Consider the following 23,759-nt stretch of genomic DNA (forward strand, 5'->3'; position numbering starts at 1 on the left):
CAGGCATGTGTTGAATTGTTTGGGGCTGTACCGCATGTCAAGGTTTGACAGAACTGACATAAAAAATATACCTCACATTGTGCTGGAATTGTAGGAACAACTCTTGTTCATTAGAGAGGTGAAGTTTTTCAAAAAAGCCACCTGCTGCAGCCAGATCTCCATCCCACAGGGTGAGAAGGGTTTCCAGTCAAACCCACTTCACTAATGGCTTTGGAAACACAGTGCCAAGAGGGATTTGATGCCAGAATGAACTTGCTACACACGTTTGCAGAAGTTGGCCATTCTTTTCTTTCTAATATGTTTTATGTCCCATCTAAAATATAATCATAGGTAAGGTTTTGTGGGGAACTCTATTTACAAAGTACATAATGTACCAGTTATCAATTGATTTGTAACATGCCACCCCAAGCTTGATATTGTAAAACAGCACTATCATTTGCTACTCTTCTCTATTCTGGTTCTGTGGGTCAAGTAGGCCAGCTAAGGAGTGATCACTGAGGTCTGGAAACCTGGTGCTTCTGCACTTGGGTCTCTGTCTCCTCTCTCCATGTGGTCTTTTCAGCACAGTGGATTCAGGATGGCTGAGGCTTCTCACCTGGTGCCTCATTGCTCCAAAGAGGCATGTCTCAAGAGAGTACCAAGTAACAGCTATGTTGCCCTTTAAGACCTAGGCTTCTGTAAGTTAGCAAGAAACCACTAAGGTAGCTTGTGTTTAAAAAAGGGACAGATTCCTGGGCGCCTGGGTGGCGCAGTCGGTTAAGCGTCCGACTTCAGCCAGGTCACGATCTCGCGGTCTGTGAGTTCGAGCCCCGCGTCGGGCTCTGGGCTGATGGCTCGGAGCCTGGAGCCTGTTTCCGATTCTGTGTCTCCCTCTCTCTCTGGCCTTCCCCCATTCATGCTCTGTCTCTCTCTGTCCCAAAAATAAATAAATGTTGAAAAAAAAAAAAAAAAAGGGACAGATTCCACCTCTTGGTGGGGGGGGGGGTTGTCAAAGAATTTGCAGGCTTTTTTTAAACCACTATATTTAATAATGATTTCTTTTCATCATTACAGCACCTTAATCCATATTTGTAAGTCGAGCTGCATCTGACCCAATAGCTCACTCAGTCATAGATGAAAAAAAAATGGTGCCTTAATATGTCAAAATTGGAATGCAGTAACACCGTTGCTGATTTTTATATGCTGTCCAGCTGTTCTTTTAAACATATTTATCCAGAAGGATGGGCTAAGTGAGAGAACTGGAGATTCAGAAAAACGATGGTGACGAGAATATGGAGAAAGGGGAACCCTTTTGCACTACTGTTGGGAATGCAAACTGGTGCAGCCACTTTGGAAAACAGTATGGAGGTTCCTCAAAAAATTAAAGATAGAACTACCCTATGATCTACCAATTGCACTACTAGGTATTTATCCAAAGGTTATAGGAGTGCTAATTTGAAGGGGAAGATGCACCCCAGCAGTGATATCGACAACAGCTAAAGTATGGAAAGAGCCTAATGTCCACTGACTGATGAATGGAAAAGAAGTTGTGGTATATATATATACAATGGAATATTACTTGGCCATCAAAAGAATGAAATCTTCTTATTTGTAACAACGTGGATGGAATTAGAGTGTATTATGCTAAGCAAAATAAGTCAGTCAGAGAAAGATAAATATCATATGATCTCAAGCATATGTAGAATTTAAGAAACAAAACAGATGAACATAGGGGGAGGAAAGGAAACATAAGATAAAACCAGAGAGGGCAGCAAACCATAAGAGACTCTTAAATACAGAGAACAAACTGAGGGTTGCTGGAGGGGTGTTGGATGAGGGATGGGCTAAATGGGTGATGGGCACTAAGGAGGGCACTTGTTGGGATGAGCACTGGGTATTATATGTAAGTGATGAATCACTAAATTCTACTCCTGAAGCCGTTATTACACTATATGTAAACTAACTTGGAATTAAATAAAATTTTTAAAAATTTTTAAAAAAGAAAATGTTGACTTCTAAATCAAGAAGAAATATGCACTATTGCTTTTTTTCTTTGAATTTAACTGACCCCTCCAGTGACTGCTATAAACATAACATTATGTGAGGTGGCTGTGATTAATACAGCTAGGTATAGGAGGCCTTAGAATTATGTACAGAACTCAGTTCTGGCTCTCTCAGGAGCTCATAGTCCCTAAAGAGCATGCATGTGTGTATGCATGTGTGTGTGTGTGTGTGTGTGTGTGTGTGTGTGTGTGCAATTTGTTACCTCTGCTATTACAGAGGTAGCAATAATGTAATATCACTGAAGGACATGTGTTTAGTTTTGATGTTCTACAGAAGTGTCAGCTAACAGTTTCCAATATTCTCCCACATCCATACTATCAATACTCCATCCAAAGGAAACTATAAACCACAGGCTTTGTATGGAGTAGAGAGGGCATTGATCACATCAGGCAATAATGACCTGGTTGATATTTTTTCTATACTATAAACTATGATTTCTGTGTGACAAATATCACCCGAATGTTTGTTGAATGAATGAGACTTTATGTAGTATCATTGGACAAAACCTGACATCCACAGGTTTAGGGACTGGAGATTTTCCTGAACTATCTTGAGGTAGAGGTGTGAAGGAGATCAAGAACATTCATTTCCTGTCATTAATTGTATGAAAAATGTAATCAATGCTAAGAGACCATTATAATAGCTTTCCATGTTATTTTGTGCTCACGAATACATAAACATCAGCATCCCAACCTATTTACAGAATTACTTACTCACACAGGCTGTGTTCATTTGTTTGGATCTTTCCTGTAATTATTAAGCGATTTTACTGTCTTGAGTTTACACATGGACATAGGATTGTTGGGTGTAGCAAAATGCTGTCAGTATTCTACCCATATCCCTCATAGCCATCACTGTGCTCCAGCCCAGCCACAATCTGCAGTGTGTGCCTGAATGCTGCTCCTTTTATTTTTTCTTGAGACTCTAAAGTCTGCTCTGCTAGAGCATGTGGCAGCCCATGTGCCATAGAATGTTTATAACCATAAAACAATCCTCAAACAATGACTTCTGTGAATCAGTGTATAAATGCCTTGGCTTCCTCTGCCTTGGACATGAAAACTTGGACACATGTTCTAATCTGCCAGAGTTCTGATATGACCTCACTGAGGGTATACAGAGCTGCATTTCTTTTCTTTTTTTTAAGTTAATTATTTATTTTGAGAGGGAGAGAGAGAGAGAGAGCAAGTGGGGAGGGAAAGAGAAAGAGGGAGAGCTATCAGAGTGGAGCTCAGTTTGGGGCTCGAACTCATGAACTATGAGATCATGACCTGAGCCACAACTAAGAGTTGGACATGCAACCAGCTGAGCTACCCAGGCACCCCTAGAGCTGCATTTCTTAATGTCATACTTTCATTGGCTTTCTTTCCCTTTATGTCTCACTTTTCCACTGCTGTGCTAGGATTTTCTGAGGTTACTCCAAAAAGAATTCCTAGCTCACATCCTTGTCACAAATGCTACTTCTGAGGGAGCCCAAACTAAGGGACAGTGACTGTAGTGCTGGGTATTTTCCAGGTGGTTATGTGGACTTTTCACTTGGGAAGAATTTTTTTCTTTTTTTTTTAAATGTTTATTTATTTTTGAGAGAGAGAAATAGAGATACAGAGTGGGGGGGGGAGGGGCAGAGAGAGAGGGAGACACAGAATCCGAAGCAAGCTCCAGGCTCTCAGCTGTCAGCACAGAGACCAACATGGGGCTCAAACCCATGAACCATGAGTTCATGACCTGAGGTGAAGTCAGATGCTTAACCAACTGAACCACCCAGACATCCCTCACTTGGGAAGAATTTCTAAATAATTTTCAAAGAATGAAATGTTAAATGAAAGTTTTTGATAATATTAGATACTGATACAGTAAAGATACAGACAGAGTTTTAGGCACTTTTCTCGTGAAATGCTGCATGTAAACAGATGTTTTACAAGCAATTAGAAAACACCAACTATTCACAGGAGTGGAAGTCATGGAAGTTGATAGGTGACATTGAAAAGAAGGGACATTTCAGGTGTTCTCTGTAATGAATGAATAATTCAGAACTGCAACATAAATTTTCTTGGTTAGATGAATGGCATATTCTGAAAAGCCGTGTTTTTTTTATTTCAAGTTCCAGATTTTCAAAGGAGGGACTAATATTCTGAGTTACATTGGTGCATTTTACACCAATATTCTGGAATCATCTTTGATAAGCCCTTGAGATGATTTTGTTGAGTTGTGATGATCCCAGTGTTTTATGAAGTCATCTTTTCATTGGAAAGTTTCAAATATTTTAACAAGTAACACTTGCTTTTATAAAATCCATACCATTCTTGAAGTTGGCCTTCATGATACTAACCCACCATTTGTTTGTATAGCTTTTTATTAGGCACCTATGGAGTCAGGAACTGACTTGAAAAAACAGTTATGTGGCATTTATTGTGGGCTGGGCACAGGTCTGAGAAATTTACCATGTACTAATACTTTAATCATGTATTATTTGAATTTTCTTTTATTTGAGAGAGAAAGAGTGAGCATGAGGAGAGGCAAAGGCAGAGAGAGAGAGAGAGAGAGAGAGAGAGAGAGACAGAGAGAGAGAGAAACCCAAGCAGGTTCCACACTCAGTGAGGAGCCTGACACAGGGCTCAATCCCATGATCCGGGGACCATGACCTGATGTGAAATCAAGAGGTGGATACTCAACTGACTGATTCACTCAGCCAGCCCAATACATTTATCATATATTTCCTCATTTAATCCTCAGAAGCTCATTTAAGAAAAAATTTCACCTATTTTAGAGACAAGGCTCAGGAAGGTAAAGTAACATGCCTAAGGTATGTGCATATGATTTGGGCTAGGGTTTGAACCCTGCCAGTCTTTAGAGTCCATACTCTTGTCATATGTGAGGCTCCACCTGTGGTTGTTCTCTAGGAATTATTAGTTAAATGGAAAGCAGTATGAGCAAACAAATGCTAACAGGATTGAGCAGTGCAGTAGAATGTTCAGGGAGTGCTAGAAAGCAGAATATGAAAGGCTTGACTTTGCCTGGGGGATTTGAAAGCTCCACAGAGGACAGCACCCTTGACCTGAATTGGAAAGGGCATAGCTCATCCGACAAGCTGTTGTTTCCAGGGAACAAAATATTTTAGAATATTTCTAAAATCTGTATGATGCTACAAGCACTTCTACCCACTCTTGTAATCTATTTAAGAGTAATTAAAAGTTTATTATTTTAAAAGAGATTCACCCTTTAGGTTTGTCTAAGTAAATATTTTGCTCTCTGTTAAGTGATCCTACTTGGAAGTGTAAATATCTGCTGATGTGTTTACATGTGTCTGTCCAACATCAGAAAGATTCTTAACCCATTTTTTTCCAGCTCTTGACACTACGTATTAATTCTCTGGGAAACATAGAGTGATAATTGACCTCTACAGAATAGATTTTTAATACAAGATAACACGTGGCTTTAATTTTGTGTTTCTGCTCATTTGTCTAGCTTGTAAGAGTTCACTCATGTACTGAGTATGCAATGTTTGCATTCCTGCCCAGCTCCTGTGGCATAGCAGAACAATCCTGAAGGCCAGAGTGGGCAATTTTCTTTATTTTGAGAGAGAGAGAGAGAGAGAAGAGAGAGGAGAGAGAAGGGGAGGGGAAGAGTGGGAGGGAGAGAGAATCTGAAGCTGACAGCACAGAGCCTAACGTGTGTCTTGTTCTCACAAAGTGGGAGATCATGAGCTAAGCCGAAATCAAGAATCAGACACTTAACTAATTGAGCTACCCAGACGCACTGGAGTAGGAAATTTCCAATTGTTTTAAAGTTTTCTAGGAATGGTAGGTTATGATTTCACCAGTCTTTGAAAAGACATTTCTTTCTCCTGACTCAGAAGATTGTTTTTGGTGTAGATTATTTACTTCTTCAGTTTGGCTAGTGACTTTGTTTATGAAATTTTGGCTAGTGACTTAACCCATGAAATTTTGAAGCTACAAAGTACCTATTACTAATCAGATCTTCTGTCAAAACATCTGCTAATGTCCTTTATAAAAACAACAATTTTAAAATATCAGAGCCAGATTTGATCTTATTTTTCAGTTTACTTCTGTGGTCTTCCTGAAGTTTCTCAAAGGTTTACCTGGTTTTCAAGACTGACACACAACATGGCTTCAAACTGATATATGCCACAAGGTTAACATGGTTATTTCACAGTGCTGAAACAGAAGATCTAAACAGATGTACGGTTTATTTCTTTCCATGTTAACATCTGAGCCAGCGGGCAGTTTAACTCTACTCTGTGTGGTTTTCCTGATATCCTGGTTTCGTTATCTTGTTCTAGCATATGTATGCCAGAGTGTTCACATGGCTGAACATGGGCCAGGACACCATGTCCTGATTCCAACTGTGGGAAGGTAGAATGTGGAGGGGAAGCGGTTTCCTTTTAAAGACATGATGTAGAATGTTATTACATCATTGATGCTCACCTCTTATTGGCCAGAACTTAGATGACCATGCTTTTCATTGAAAGGGAAAATGGGGAACATAGTCTCTATCTCAGTGCCCAGGAATCTAACCAACACTTAAAGGTTGCATGACTAAGGGTAATTTTTCTTACATTGTTCCCCGAATCTTTTTTCTGTCATTTCTTTTGTGGAATTCCTTGGTCATAAATTAGACCTCTGTGGCCTTTGCAGAGTACTCAAAATGGAAAGACGAGGCCGAAGCAGGAGTTGTTAGTGTCTGCATCAGTGTCTCTTGTCACTGTGTTAGCTTTGCTTATCTTAATTTTAAAGCATCTAACTAGTGTTTTTTTTTTTTTTTGAGCATTGCCTGATGGTAGTCCTAACCATTCCATTTTAATTTTAATATTTGTTGTTCTTCATTATTTCAGTTAATATGTTTTCTTTGTCATTTCTTCATTCTTGAAAGATGTATAAATGTACCTTTTAGGTATCATTGTATAGGAATTACGTAGTTCTATGAATTAAATAAAGTATATACACATACAAAACAACAGTTCACTACTACTCTACTACTTTGGGCATATTAAAGTTGATGCTGTTTTGAGTTTTGGTGTGCTCTGAAGACAGATGTCCCCAAATATAATCTCTCAGAGAGAGCTTGCTGCTCCAGGGTTTCTAGAAGACTCCCTAAAGGAGGGACTGGGGAGATTGCTCAGAAAGGAAAATGAACCACAACCATAATACTGTGTTATGGCCAGCTAGTCATGGACACCTAATCATTTGACTAGCCAGATATGCCTAAGACACAGCGCTGGGTGCAAAATCGAGGACAAGCTGCCAACCTTGAACAGCCCCAATTTTTTCACAGTCTAGTGTCAAGTGAGAATGCAGGATTCAAGGGATGATCTAACTCGTTACTATTACTCAACCAGTTAGCTTTGGGAGATCCTAAATGACAACATTTAAGTCTGTATTCCTGTATTTATATCCAGTATTCTATAAAAGGAAAGGTTTGGGGAAGCTGTTTTACATGCATCCCCATTAACCTCCGCCTCTTCCAGACAAGACTTCTAAAATGTTTACTTGCTTTTCTACCAAATTCGTTTGGAAATGGTTGAAAGCCTTTCAACCAGAGCTGCTAGGTTCTTTGAGTGCAGTCAGTATTTTGTCCCATCAGCCTAAAATAGAGACTTGTTTTTATCTGCCACATTTACAGCCGCTGTTTCCTTTTCACCCTGCATGAAGGCAACTGGAACATTTCTTCCTGTCGGCTGTCAGAAATGTCAGTGACCCAGGCTACTTTCTGAAGCTACCATGTTTTGTCCCATGTGCAACAATAGCACCACTAATGACAATGGCATCTTCCTCTGCTAGATTTACAATGAGACTATTCAGCATTGTTCCGTTATTAAAATCATCATTTGGTATGAGCTGTAGTTCACTTAGAGAGTCCACATGTTGCAATACTCAGAGCTGTGTCCCAGCACATTCTTAAATGAGGGTTAGATCTCTTTAACCCCACACTGGCCCACCACAGTGCGAGTTCATGAAGATCCTGCTTTATGAAATCTCCTACATAGCAGAAATGCACATTAAAATAAGTATTACTTAAATATTTGTAAAGGAGCTGTGTTTCTGCTTTCCCTCTTGTCATTAAATGTTGACATATTTTGTACTTGCAAATAGGAAAATAGGCAGGTGACAAGCAGGTCTTCAGGAATAATTCTTTCCTGAGGCAAAATTCACTTAGTCAAAGATCTCTCTCCCCTTCCTCTGGTAAAAAATGTAGGATACAACTATGGGACCTTAAAATGAGTGGATACAATGGTACTGAGTCAGTAATAGTAGCTATTACTTATTAATTGCTTATCATGTGCTGGGCCTTATAGCACGTTACACTGTATTAACTCAATTAATGATTGCTATAATGTAACAACTATAGGGGCAGATATTTCTTTCATTTTCATTTTTAGATGGGAGGCTGGAACACATTTTACAGTTAAACAGTATAACTTGTACCAGGTCTCACAGCTATAGTTATAAAGTTGAGATTTGAACAGTCTGATTCTAGAAACTATGTGCTTAATTATTGGAACAAGAACCTGGTTTTTCCAAATGTTGCATATAAATGTTCCAGAAGCTGCAATGTATAGCCATAGAAGAGTCATGCTGTATTAACATAGAGTGTTGCTTAGAAGGCTCTCCAAAGTTACTTTAGCTTACTGGATTGGATTGTGTGTCCTCCTTCTGCTAGTTCAGCTACATCCAGTGCTCATACCTCATATCCAGTGGCCAGCTCTCAGTTCTGTAATCCTGAGGAACATATGTCAGTCTATGGAGCTTTCTTGTTTCTGCAGAAAAGACTAGTTCAGGGTTTCTATTTTCTTGATAACATTCAGGGTTTCCTGCAAAGTCAGCAGAGTGTTCTGCAAGTCTATTTTAAGGACATTCATTGGCGCATAGCAGATTCTGAAAGACAATTTCTGGGCATTTTGATGGCATTTGTTATTGGTTGAGTTGAAGGAATATAATCTAGGTCCTTTGCTGTGTCATATGGATGGATAAAAGATGGAATGAACTATTAAGGAGAGAAGTAGGAAGTAAGATATCATAAAGTATGTTTTCTGTATGTTGTGTGTTTAATATTAATTAGATGCTTCTTGAATATATGAGGTTGAACCCTATGAAACAGACATTTTTGTAGGTTAAAAACAGTTGACTAGCAGAAATTTCATCTATATACACGCAAAGATGTACACAGACTCACATGTACATATATATCTAAATGTATTTATGCTGCCAACTCAGTAGGTAAAACAAATAGACAAAGCTCAGAATTACCCAGTGGAATTTTATTTAGCTTCTAAGCAATTTTAAAATCTTGCATAACTGAAATTAAAAGGTGGTTCTAAGAACCCACTCTTAGGTTTCTATAATAAAGGAATGTTTCCAACACAGACATGTTTTTGGAGTATTGTGCCCAACGTCATGTTCTCAAAGCATAATTTACACCTGAAAGAATGAGACTCAATCCATGTGAATTTCTTTTTCCTTATTAAAATCAGTAGAAACGTGTTACCCGAAGCTGACATTTTGAGTTGTTTTCACACTAGCCCGTTGAAGGCGAAACCTCTTCCTTTGGCAGGCTGATGCCTTTCAAAGGGGTTTCTGGTTGGGGGGAAGTCTGTGCCGCACTGATATGTATGGGTTTTCATGCTCCAGCCTCTTGACAGAAATTACTGAGGTGTGGTGTCCATGTGCAACAAACCATTCCGTCTTCTGTTATTATGCACCTGTCTGAAAGAAGGGCTGTCAAATATTTTGGTGGCAAACAAAGGGCTTGCTGATAAAGTGGTCAATTTTAGTGTTTCCCCCCTTTCTTTCTGTTTATTAAATAAATAAAGCAAAGTCCTCACAGAAGGTGGGGCTCACCTTCCATTTGGGAAGAAATTTGAAGAGGTGTTTGTGTAGGGGAAAAATTGGCAGTTCTCAGAAAGATACTCTGTAAACTTTCACGTTTCCCTCGTGGGGCTTGATATCACTGCATGTCTATAGAATTCTGGAATATAAAGTAACACATGTGAAGGCAACACAGGTAAGACAGTTGACCCAAGAATGAACAAAAACATGGTTTGGGGACTCATGTCTTCTATTTAACCACCAACCTTGCCGGGCATTTGTCTTCTCATCTATGAGACAAGATGATTCGAAACCACAAACTGGACAGTGAGGTTTGGTGCTGGGTTTCTGTTCTTGGCCCAAGACTCACTGGCAGCTAAACTGGCAGAAGAACACACAAAACATTTGACCTTGGTTCCATCTTTCATAATGCCCTGTGCTGCCCTTGGTGTTTAAATGAACATGATTCTACTGACTTGCTGTCACTAGGGCTCTCACTCTGGGCTGCTTTCCAGGATTGGGTATGGATTTATGCTGATTCATCAACACTTGCTTTCCCAGATGACTCCTCTCCCAGTTTCCACTGTAGAATTGAGCAAATCAGCTGAAGTCAATGAGAATTGATTTGTTCTTTGTAAACAGGCTAACGTGGAGAAACCTAAATAGACTCCAAAATAGATAGAACTTGAGTGTGATGTAGAGTAGCAAGAAAATCTTGTAAATATGTAGATCGTATGTTAGTTATTTCTTGTGGCATATCAATAACCAAAATTTACTGAACATTGTTTTTAAGTACTTTCTATGTATCATCTCATTTAAACTTTATTGCCCTCTATAGTAGGGTAACTATGACAGTCCTGAGATGTGAAAATAGAGACTATGAGGGACTAAATTTCTTGTTTAAAGTCACATACAACTACTCAATGGCAAAGCCCAAGACTTGACCTGATCAGATTCCAGAGACAATGCTTATAACATTGTCCCTATCTTTGGCTAACAGCACTCTCTATTCTTCTGAATATGCATCACCTGCCTTCTTAGATAAGAACTCTCAACTCAAGAGTGAGAGTCTGGGGTTCTAATCCTACGATATCAATCCCAAGTTAAAGGAAGTATTTGTGTCCAAATTTCCCATTATAAAATGGGAAAATAACACACACAATTAGAATTATATTTGCCTATGTTGCAAGTTTCTTATCAGGCAGAAATATTTATGCACCTGCTTTGAAATGTATAGAACTGTGGCACAGATGGCTAGAAAAAAGCACTAAAATTGCATACACTTCTTCCATAGTATACCATCATTGCTGGAAAAAATCTTCCCGGTGAAGGACTATCAAGGAAATGTGGAAAGAAGTGATTTGTGACACTTCTAGGCTGATGTGGTTCAGAGATGATCTGTTCTCCTCGCCACCTTTTTTCTTTTCTTTTTTTTTTTTTTTTCCTTTCCCACCCCTGACTGAGTGGAGGAAATTCCAGCCATGGGTTGAAGGTGGTGGAGTCAAAGATGTAAGTAGCCTGGGTTCCTGAATGATCACCTGGAGCCACATCTACATTGTATTGTAACATGAGTAAGGAATAATCTTGCAATGATTTGATGCACTGAGAGTCTATCTGTCATAGCAGCTGGAGTTACTTAGCCTAACTACTGCTAAAAGCAAAGTACGGAAGTGTTGTTGCTTCAATCTAGGTCCAAAGTAAAGAAGTGAAGATTCTATTAATGCCCAGCCTTTATTTTATTTTATTTTATTTTTTTAACGTTTATTTATTTTTGAGACAGAGAGAGACAGAGCATGAACGGGGGAGGGTCAGAGACAGAGGGAGACACAGAATCGGAAGCAGGCTCCAGGCTCTGAGCCATAAGCCCAGAGCCCGATGCGAGGCTCGAACTCACGGACCGTGAGATCGTGACCTGAGCCGAAGTCGGACGCTTAACCGACGGAGCCACCCAGGCACCCCAATGTCCAGCCTTTAAATTGCTGAGCAAGTCATTGAATTTAGCAAGGCCTTATGTTACTCTTCAATAAAGAAAATATTTATTTCATGGCCTCAGAGCGATGTTTCTCAAATGGGAGCAGTTTTGCCCTACTCCCTGCTGGGAGCATTTGGCAATGTCTCGAGACATTTTTGGTTGTCACAATTTGAGGGTGGGTGCCACTGGCATCTAGTAGGTAGAGGCCAAGGATAATGCTCAATATCCTACAATGCACGTGACAGCTCCTTACAACAAAAGAAAAATCATCTGGCCCAAAATGTCAGTGGTACTGACATTGAGAAACTCTGCCTTAGAAGCATATCTGGAGCCACAGATACCAACACAGTACTGTTGTGACGTGTTGTGCATAAGAACTGATAGTGATACTGTCCAGCCCTAATCTGTTGGGGTCCCGTTCACAAGGTATATCATTCAGTCTTTTTTTTTTTTTTTAATTTTTTTTTTCAACGTTTATTTATTTTTGGGACAGAGAGAGACAGAGCATGAACGGGGGAGGGGCAGAGAGAGAGAGGGAGACACAGAATAGGAAACAGGCTCCAGGCTCTGAGCCATCAGCCCAGAGCTCGACGCAGGGCTCGAACTCACGGACCGCGAGATCGTGACCTGGCTGAAGTCGGGCGCTTAACCGACTGCGCCACCCAGGCGCCCCTATCGTTCAGTCTTAACAAGACTCTTTCAGTCCTAAGTAGTATGTTGTGGTGGAATAAACATTGGGTGGAGTAGAAAACTTTAGCTATAAAGCTACATCTTTCTTGTTAATAGCTGTTATGAGTTTGGGAAGATTAACAAATCTCCTTAAGATTCACTTCTTTTATCTATAAAAGAGAATAATATCACAAGTTTGCTACAACCTACCTACCTCATAGGTTTATAAGCTTTAAATGGAATGACGCACACTAAAACATTTGTTATAATCTCCAGCCTATAATAAGCATTCAGTATAAATATTATTTTCCTTCCCAAGATTTCATAAATGGGACAAAAATAACAAGATCTGAAATCATACAGTGGAATAAATCAGAAATAATTTACTGAGTGGCATAATGTGCTCACCCATATATTTATATGTTGTCAGTTTATAGGTTGAATAAATAACTGGTTTCAAAAAAAAAAAAAGCTAAACTAAAGTTAATATTCAACCCCAGCTCCTACAGTTCCAGTTTTAATTCCAGTTCCTTCACAACAAAGAACTGCTAATCCCTCTGCCAGTGACTTAGGGAAATGTGACTATCCTGATACAGGTCCAAGTTCTTTCTTCTTTGGTCATTCTGGTTGTGTGTGGATTTTGTTTCTTTTGTTCTGCTTTCACATGCTAAGCTATGTTCCACACCTACCTCTGACCTATGCTTTTCTACATGTGTCTTCTCATGTCCTTGTATCAAGGTTGCTACGCCATTGCAGAACATTCTCATGTGCTCTTTGCAATATCTCAACATCCAGACATGGAGTGACAGAGTCTTCACCAACTTTCCTATGACCATAGCTATTTCTGTACCAAATAGTATCAGCACAGATTAATGCAATGCTAAGCCTTAACGAATGGGGGTGTGCCCATCAATGCTTGCACTATAAATGTCTTTTCTTTTGCCTAGAAGATGCTGTATTTGCTCCACTGCTGTGATGTAAGTTTTCCAAATAGCCTTGGAAGTTGACAGAAAAGGGATATCTTTTATACCAGTGGTTCTAAATAAATATCTTTTTTATGTGGGACCAGTAGCACAACATAACACAGGAGAAATATATAGGTTTGGGTTTGTAAGCTGTTGGTGCTAGAGGTGGCCAGCTGAGGTCTTCTATTAACCAGGCTTCACCCAGTTGTGCCAAGAGGCAGACTCATTATACACATTCTTGACACTTTGACTTGTTGGGGAACTCTGTTCTAGACCGAACATTAAAAAAAATTAACACAAAGTTCTACCTAAAGTTTTTCTTTCTACCTTCAATCTCCTACATAGTTCCCATTAAAGCTTTGTCTTCTATTCTTATTTTCTGGGTTATTTATCAATTGTCACCTTATCTGTAGGAGCTCAACTCAAGATTCACAATTATCCCTCTTGGCTACATTGAGTGTCTTTTTATGCACATGAACAGATCTTTTCCTGATCAGTTCTTTTTCTCCTGTCTTGGTAATTGCTTGGTGTCCCTGCAATGTCATTCTTCAAACACTATACACATGATAGTTATTCTTCTCCTTCAGGAATGAATATTGAGTTCTGTGCAATTAATGCCATTGCAGGGCCCTTCCTAACATCTCTAATACATTCAGAACATCTCAGAAGAAAAGCACTATAATAATTTATGTGACTTAAGAACTAATTTCTGCCATGACTTTTCAAATGACATTTTTAAATTAAGAAGTTATTAATCAACAAAGAAAGCATTCCAGGAGATCAAGTGGTTGCTTTTACTCATGCCAGCCATGGAGAACTGGGTTCTGGCCCTGCTTCCAGGAGACCTGTTGATAGCCTGGAGGGATCTGGAAGGGTGAGGTAAGGGTGATAGAACAGCAGGAGCTGCTGGGAACATTTGGAGCCTTTAGCCTGGAGAAAAGAAGTCCAAGGGGAGGCAGGAAGCTGTTTTTAGCTCCAGAGTTAATAAAAGTGATCTTGAATTCTCCAGCTGACCAAACTAAGACTAGACAGTACAAGAAAAAGGAGTCACAGTCAGAAATTCCAACAACACATTTGAGGGATTGCTTAGTAGTGTGAACAACTGGGTATTATCCTTCCAGAAGTTTTTCTATGTAAACCTAAACCTATGTCTATATACATACGTGCATATATACATATTTTATATCATGCCTATCAGCATTTTAAAATGGGATTGTGGCCTGAATATTTTTCATAAACTTGGCCTCCATATTATAAAAACATCTTAAGAACTGGGAATACCTCACAATGAAACAGCTGCATCATGACTAGTGAGTTTGCCATGAGTGCAAGTAATTAAAATAGTGTGGGCCAGTATGTCTCCATATTTAATATGCATGCAGATGCCCTGGGAGTCTTGTTAAAATGCAGAATATTACTCATTGGGTCTGGAGTGGAATATGAGATTCTGCATTTCTAACAAGCTCCCAGGTGATGCCAGTCCTAGGACCACACCTTGAGAAGCAAGAGTCTGAGCATCTCCAGAGACCCTTAGAAGAGATGCCTGTCTTGGGTTGGAATAAAATCCTTCTAAGTTCCCTTATAACTTGAACGATTTATTTTCTCTTTATGACATATACATTTATGGAGAAGGATGTTGTATATACAAGTGTCTTCATTTACAGTCATACCATTACTCACTAGTTTGTTCTTTTCTTCTTTTTCTCTGTTCATTAGTACAGTCTGTAACACTATTAGATTAACTGTGATTAATAACATTCTGAGCAAACATTGTAGTCCTTAACTTCCACTGGTTCCTTGTATCTTTATTTTGAAAAATATGTATCTATAAATTTTAAGATCATTTCTGTGTGTCTAAGTTCCCACAGTAATAGAAGCATTATATTTATTTCTTTTAGTTTTTATTTTTTTGGAATTTTTAAAATACTATATTTATTTTTTATTTTACATCCAAGTTAGTTAGCATATGATGCAAAAATGATTTCAGGACTAGGTTCCTTAAAGTCCCTTACCCATTTAGCCCATCCCCCTCCCACAACCCCTCCAGCAACCCTTTGTTTGTTCTCCATATTTAAGTCTCTTATGTTTTGTCCCCCACCCTGTTTTTATATTATATTTGCTTCCCTTCCCTTGTGTTCAACTGTTTTGTATCTTAAATTCCTCATATGAGTTAAGTAATATGATATTTGTCTTTCTCTGACAGATTAATTTCGCTTAGCATAATACCCTCCAGTTCGATCCATGTAGTTGCAAATTGCAAGATTTCATTCTTTTTGATTGCTGAGTAATAATACTCCATTATATATGTATATACACCACATCTTCTTTATCCATTCATCCATTGAAGGACATTTGGGCTCTTTCCATACTTTGGCTATTGTTGATAGTGCTGCTATAAACATTGGGGTGCATGTGCCCCTTCAAAACAGCACACTTGTATCCCTTGGATAAATACCTACTAGTGCAATTGCTGGGTCATAGGGTAGTTCTATTTTTAGTTTTTTGAGGAACTACCATACTGTTTTCCAGAGTGGCTGCACCAGCTTGCATTCCCACCAGCAATGCAAAACAGATCCTCTTTCTCCACATCCTCACCAACATCTGTTGTGGCCTGAGTTGTTAATGGTAGCCATGCTGACAGGTGTGAGGTGGTATCTCATTGTGGTTTTGATTTGTATTTCCCTGATGAGGAGTGATGTTGAGCATTTTTTCTTGTGTTGGTGGGCCATCTGGATGTCTTCTTTAGAGAAATGTCTTTTCATGTCTTTTGCCCATTTCTTCACTGGATTATTTTTTTGGGGGTGTTGAGTTTGGTAAGTTCTTTATAGATTTTGGATACTAACCCTTTATCTGATATGTCGTTTGCAAATATGTTCTCCCATTCCATCAGTTGCCTTTTAGTTTTGCTGATTGTTTCCTTCGCTGTGAAGAAGCTTTTTATTTTGATGAAGTCCCAATAGTTCATTTTTGCTTTTGTTTCCGTTGCCTCCTGAGACGTGTTGAGTAAGAAGTTGCTGCAGCCAAAGTCAAAGAGGTTTTTGCCTGATTTCTCCTTGAGGATTTTGATGGTTTTTGTCTTATGTTTAGGTCTTTAATCCATTTTGAGTTTATTTTTGTGTATGGTGTAAGAAAGTGGTCCAGGTTCATTTTTCTGCATGTTGCCGCCAAGTTTTCCCAGCACCACTTGCTGAAGAGATTGTCTTTATTCCATTGGATATTCTTTCCTGATTTGTCAAAGATTAGCTGTCCATACATTTGTGGGTCCATTTCTGGATTCTCTATACTGTTCCATTGATCTGAGTGTCTGTTTTTGTGCCAGTACCATACTGTCTTGATGATTACAGCTTTGTAATACAGCTTCAAGTCCAGGATTGTGATGCGTCCTGCTTTGGTTTTCTTTTTCGATTGCTTTGGCTATTCAGGGTCTTTTCTGGTTCCATACAAATTTTAGGATTCTTTGTTCTAGCTCTGTGAAGAATGCTGGTGTCATTTTGATAGGGATTGCATTGAATATGTAGATTGCTTTGGGTAGTATTGACATTTTAACAATGTTTATTCTTCAAATCCAGGAGCATGGAATATTTTTCCATTTTTTTTGTGTGTCTTCTTCAATTTCTTTCATAAGCTTTCTATAGTTTTCAGTATATAGATTTTTCACCTCTTTGGTTATGTTTATTCCTAGGTATTTTATGGTTTTTGGTACAGTTATAAATGGGATCAATTCCTTGATTTCTCTTTCTGTTGCTTCACTATTGGTGTATAGGAATGCAACCAATTTCTGTGCATTGATTTTATATCCTGAAACTTTGCTGAATTCATGGATCAGTTCTAGCAGTTTTTTGCTAAAATCTTTTGGGTTTTCCATATAGAGTATCATGTCATCTACAAAGACTGAAAGTTTGACCTCCTTCTGGCCGATTTGGATGTCTTTTATTCTTTTGTATTATCTGATTGCTGAGGCTAAAACTTCCAATACAATGATGAATAACAGTGGTGAGAGTGGACACCTCTGTCATGTTTCTGACCTTAGGGGGAATGTTTTTTCCCATTGAGGATATTAGCAGTGGGTCTTTCATATATGGCCTATATGATCTCGAGGTATGCTCCTTCTATCCCTACTTTCTTGAGGGTTTTTATCCATAAAGGATGCTATATTTTGTCAAATGTTTTCTCTGCATCTATTGAGAGGGTCATGTGATTCTTGTCCTTTCTTTTATTTATGTGATGTATCACATTGATTGTTTTGTGGATATTGAACCAGGTATAAATCCCACTTGGTCCTGGTGAATAATTCTTTTAATGTATTGTTGGATCCACTTGGCTGGTATCTTGTTGAGGATTTTTGCATCCATGTTCATCAGGGAAATTTGTCTATAGTTCTCCTTTTTAGTCAGGTCTTTGGTTTTGGAATCAAGGTAATGTTAGCTTCATAGAATGAGTTTGGAAGTTTTCCTTCCATTTCTATTTTTTGAAACAGCTTCAAGAGAATAGGTTTTAACTCTTCTTTAAATGTTTGGTAGACTTTCTCTAGAAAGCCATCTGTCTCTGGACTTAGCTTTCAGGAGATTTTTGATTACTACTTCAATTACCTTACTGGTTATAGGTCTGTTCAAATTTTCTATTTCTTCCTGTTTCAGTTTTGGTAGTTTATATGTTTTTAGGAATTTGTCCATTTCTTCCGGATTACCCATTTTACTGGCATATAATCGCTCATAATATTCTCGTATTATTGTTTGTATTTCTGCTGTGTTTGTTGTGATCTCTCCTCCTTCATTCTTGATTTCATTTATTTGGGTCCTTACCTTTTTCTTTTTGATCAAACTGGCTAGAGGTTTATCAATTTTGTTAATTCTTTCAAGGAACCAGCTTCTGGTTTCTTTGATGTGTTCTACTGTTTTGTTTTTTTTGGTTTCCATAGCATTGATTTCTGCTCTAATCTTTATTATTTCCTGTCTTCTGCTTGCTTGGGGTTTTATTCGTCGTTCTTTTTCCAGCTCTTTATGATGTAGGGTTAGGCTGTGTATCTGAGACCTTTCTTCCTTCTTTAGGAAGGCCTGGATTGCTATATACTTCCCTCTTATGATTGCCTTTGCTGCATCCCAGAGGTTGTGGTGTTATCATTGCATTGGCTTCCATGTACCTTTTAATTTCCTCTTTAATTTCTTGGTTATCCCATTCATTCTTCAGTAGGATGTTCTTTAGTCTCCAAGTATTTGTTATCTTTCCAAATTTTTTTTTCTTGTGGTTGATTTCGAGTTTCATAGCATTGTGCTATGAAAATATGCATGGTATGATCTTGATCTTTTTGTACTTGTTGAGACCTGATTTGTCTCACAGTATGTGATCTATTCTGGAGAATGTTCCATGTGCACTGGAGAAGAATGTGTATTCCGCTGCTTTAGGATGAAATGTTTTGAATATATCTGTTAAATCCCTCTGGTCCAGTGTGTCATTCAAAGTCATTGTTTCCTTGTTGATTTTCTGTTTAGATTATCTGTCCATTGCTCTAAGTGGGCTGTTGAAGTCCCCTACTATTATAGTATTATTATCAGTGAGTTTCTTTATATTTATGATTAATCAATTTATATATTTGGGTGCTATCACATTTGGAGCAGAAATGCTTACAATTGTTAGGTCTTCTTGGTGGATAGACCCCTTATGATATAATGCACTTCTTCATTTCTTGTTACAGTCTTTAAAGTCTAGATTGTCTGATATAAGTATGGCTACTCTGGGTTTCTTTTGTTGACCATTAGCATGATAGATGGTTCTCCATCCCCTTACTTTCAATCTGAAGGTGTCTTTAGATCTAAAGTGCGTCTCTTGTAAACAGCATATAGATGGATCTTGTTTTCATATCCCTTCTGTTACCCTATGTCTTTTGATTGGAGAAGTTAATCCATTCATGTTTAGAGTGTGTACTGAAAGATATGAATTTATTGCCATTATGTTGCCTATAGAGTTGGATTTTCTGGTGGTGTTCTTTGGCCCTTTCTAGTCTTTGTTGATTTTGGTCTTTTTTTTTTTTCAGCTTTTCTCCTTTCAGAGAGTCTCCCTTAAAATTTCTTGCAGGGCTGGTTTAGTGGTCACAAATACTTTTAATTTTTTTTTTTTCTGGGAAACTTTTTATCTCTCCTTCTATTTTGAATGATAGTCTTGCTGGATAAAGAATTCTTGGCTACATATTTTTCTGATTCAGCACATTGAATATAGCCTGCTACTCCTTTCTGGCCTGCCAAGTTTCTGTGGATAGGACTGCTGAAAACCCGATCTGTCTTCCCTCGTAGGTTAAGGACTTTTTTTTTTCCCTTGCTGCTTTCATGATTCTTTCCTTGCTTAAGTATGTTGTGAATTTGACTATGGTATGCCTTGTTGATGGTCGGTTTTAGTTGAATCTAATGGGAGTCCTCTGTGCTTCCAGAATTTTTAATGTGTGTCTTTCCCCACTTTCGGAAAGTTTTCTGCTATGACTTGTTCACATAACCCTTCAACCCCTCTTTGTCTCTCTTCATCTTCTGGGACCCCTATGATTCTGATGTTGTTCCTTTTTAATGAGTCACTGATTTCTCTTAATTGTTGAATCATGCTCTTTTGCCTTAGTCTCCCTCTTTTTTTTTTCCTGCTTATTATTCTCCATAACATTGTCCTCTATATCACTGATTCCCTGCTCTGCCTCATGTGTCCTTGTCACCATGGTATCCATTCAAGATTGCATCTCAGTTATAGCATTTTTATTTCATCCTGACTAGCTTTTGCTTCTTTTATCTTCGCATAAAGGGATTCTAATCTATTTTCAACCCCAGTTAGTATTGTTATTATTGTGACTCTAAATTCTGGTTCAGACATCTTGCTTGTATCTGTGCTGATTAAGTCCCTGGCTGTCATTTCCTCTTGTTCTTTCTTTTGGGGTGAATTCCGTCATTTCATCAGTTTGAAGGAATAAAATGAATTAATAAGGTAAAAAAAATTTAAAAATTAAAAAAACACAAAAAATCAAATAAAAGATGCTAGATCCTAGGTGTGTTTGGTATGGTTGTTTAAAGGAGCTTGATAGATGGGAGAAAAAAGAGAAAGATAAGAAAAGAAAAAAAAAGAAAGGAAAACGTTTGAAAATTTATAAAAATGAATACAATGAAATAACAAAATGAAATGATGGAATTAAAATAGAATTTGAAAAATTTTTAAAATGTAAAATATATAGTAGAAAAAAAGAAAAATATTGTTAATAAAAATTGAAAATAAAGATAATTTTTTTCTTTTTCTGTATTCAAGAATAAGAAAAAGTTTTTAAAAAGTGAATAGATGGACCAGTGAAAAGACTGAAACACAATTGAAATTACATCGGTTTCCCCTAGAAGTCAAACTATGAAGCACTTTAAAGTCTGTAAACTAAGCAGGTGGATAGACTTGTGTTCTGGAAGAGGTTGGTTGGCTCAGTTGGGTGGGGCTCAGTGTAATGGCTCTATACTCCACTAGATGGCACTGCTTAGCTTACTGGGGTGGATTGTTGTGTCATTTGTAGGTGTGAATGCACGCATGCGCTGCACAGGAGCATTGAAAATCACATCACCCAGCTACCCAGTCTCTAGTATCAGAACTCTGTTCTCCCTGACCAGAAATTGCACACCCCTCCTTTGTCTCCAGCTTCCATCCACTCCCCGCTTTTACATTGTCCATTACTAAGCCATCAAGTTGCCAGGTGGCACCTCCCTCCTGAGTTTTATCTCAGGATAAAACTGTGCACTGTGTTTCCCAACCACTCACTTTCGAGTTACTGCAGCCTTGAGCTGTTCTGATCCTCTGGGAGAGGGTCTCACCAAGCAATGGCTGGGTTCCCTACCACCCCCAAGAACTTTTGTGGGACCATGCTGCTGCCGATACCCAGAGACTGTGGTTGGGTGCCAGCCCGCCCCAGAAAAAGTTTACAGGATCATGTAATGGCAACGTTTCAGGGATTATCGTAAATCACAACACACATCTGGCACCAGGCTTCCCATTTAATGTCCTTGCTCCAACACCAATGAATGTGGTTGCTCTTCAGGGTCTGCTGGGACCTTTGCCTTTGGGGAGGCTGCATAGCCTCTACCAAATGTCCTCCCAGCAGGAGAAATGCCTCTCTCCATGTGGCCTGAGGCTCCCTTGGATTTTGCTCTCTGCAACTGGGGATTCTCTCTTTCCACCAGAGCACCGCCAGGTATCAAACTGTGGAGTTTCAGACTCTGTGTTCCCCCTGTTTATAGAGTCTGATTGGAATTTATACCCTCTCCTTTCTACTTTCTCCCTGTTTTTGTTCAGTCCCTTGTGTACTCTTTCTTTTCTCTCCAGCTGTTTTTTGGTGGAGGCATTGCTTTCCTGTACTCTGCCCCCATCTCCAAACTCTCTCCACAAGCAAAAACAGCTCCCTACCCTCCGTGGCTTCTCTCTCCCCCAGTTCACCTCTCTGCAGTGCATACCTGCTGAGTTCTGTGGTTCAGGTTGTAAAGATTATTGTTTTAATCTTCAAATCAGTGTTCTAGGTGTACAGGATGGTTTAGTGTTGATCTGGCTTTATTTTAGGGATGAGAGATGCAAAAAAACTTCCATGCTTGTCCTCCATCTTGGCCCGTCTCCTAGAAGCATTGTATTTAAATGATGTCCCTAGTAATTCTAATAGATAGAACCAGAATAATAATAAAAAATAATAAATAAGAATGGCTAAGAACAATTAACCACAACTTACATGCCAAACACTGCTTTAAGGATTTTCTATGCACCAGATGATTTAATCAATGTATTTGATCAAATACAGACCTATGAAATAGTCATTATTACTATCCCATTATACAGAAAAAAGAAAGTGGGGTGCAAGAAAATTCAGTAATTTGCCCAAGGTCACCCAGCTGGTGAATGGCAAAATTTGAACCCAGGCTTCTGAGTTGGCAATCTCATAGCCACATTGGGAAAACTAAATAGGATGATATGAAACAAGATATTAACTTAAACTTATATCACAGTGTGGGTTTCTATTCTATTATCATGAGTATAACTTTTTTGGTAATAACTAAGTCATGCATTTCTTTAGGCTTTGAAAGCATTTGTGGTGGATTTTATAAATTCTAACTTATTTATGGAATTGTCTTAAACACATGGAATCTACTAGAGTAACCAATTTCATGAAATAGACTTAAAAATTTATAAAATGCATATGAGACTTTTTAAGATTCATAATTATAATATTATGCCATTTGCTAAAAAGTAAAGGATATCTGAGTTTAAGTACTGAATTGACTAATTAAAAAAATTTTTTTGGCAAAATTACACCTAATGCCTGAAGTATTCCATACCATTCTTAAGCGGGAAATTAATTCAGACATACACTTTATTTTCTAAAGAAACTTATTCTGGGAGCACCTGGGTGGCTCAGTCATTTAAGAATCTGACTGGCTCAGGTCAGATCTCGTGGTTCACAAGTTCGAGCCCCAAGCTGGTCTTTGTGCTGACAGCTCAGAGCCTGGAGCCTGCTTCTGTTTCTGTGTCTCCCTCTCTCTCTGCCCCTCCCTGCTCATGCTCTGTCTCTCTCTCTCTCTGTCTCTCTCTCTCTCTCTCTCTCTCTCTCTCTCTCTTCTCAGAAATAAATAAACATAAAATAATTTTTAAAGATACTTATTTTCTCAGTAAGGAAACTATGCTTAAGTGTTAATATTTACACTTTAGTATTTTTTTTTCTGTCCGCAAGATGAGGAAGAGTAATTACATGGGTAAAAGTGAGTTCCTGGCACCTCAAGCCACACGGGTGTCCTTAGCAAGGAGATCTGCCTGTTTTGGTACATTGTGATTATTGCTGCTTAGTTACAGACGAAGGGGAGCAGTGAAATAAGGGCAGTCAGTGTCCAGTCTTTTACTAAGGCTCTGGTGCCCAAGAAACTAGAGGCTCCAGAGTGTCAGTGATGTGGGATAGTGGTGGTTCTTCCGGAGCAACTCACAGTGCTAAGAATTATCAGTGGCTGTTTGTTTCTATTTCTTAAATACTTAATTTTAGTAAATTTTATTAATAGATAATACATTCACATGATTCTAAAATATGAAAGAGAGGATTTTAACAATGACAATTATTTACAGAACTTGGCACATTCATAGGAAAAGCTCAAGTACCATCCCATTTCTCCATGGGATTATATCCTGCCCGTTGTCATTATTTTGTTAATGTTCATGACATGTATGCCTTTTTTTTATCAATACCCTTTTGCAAGGAAAAGCAATAAAATGGCCCAGTACCAGGGTACTTGTCGAGTTGGGTGCAGCTGTGGTACA

General features: G+C 38.6%; 1 protein-coding gene and 1 long non-coding RNA gene across 4 annotated transcripts in view; one reads left to right on the plus strand and one right to left on the minus strand.

The window, feature by feature from the left end:
• LOC123384364 overlaps positions 1-8,822 on the minus strand; it is a 41,633-nt gene extending 32,811 nt beyond the window's left edge. Inside the window, exon 1 of the long non-coding RNA XR_006595362.1 lies at positions 8,743-8,822. This is a non-coding gene — a long non-coding RNA (uncharacterized LOC123384364). The remainder of the gene's footprint in view (positions 1-8,742) is intronic.
• PLCB1 (phospholipase C beta 1) overlaps positions 1-23,759 on the plus strand; it is a 695,993-nt gene that overhangs the window by 180,312 nt on the left and 491,922 nt on the right. The window lies entirely within an intron of this gene.

The sequence above is a fragment of the Felis catus genome, chromosome A3 (genome assembly GCF_018350175.1).
Source record: "Felis catus isolate Fca126 chromosome A3, F.catus_Fca126_mat1.0, whole genome shotgun sequence".
Classification (NCBI taxonomy): Eukaryota; Metazoa; Chordata; class Mammalia; order Carnivora; family Felidae; genus Felis; species Felis catus.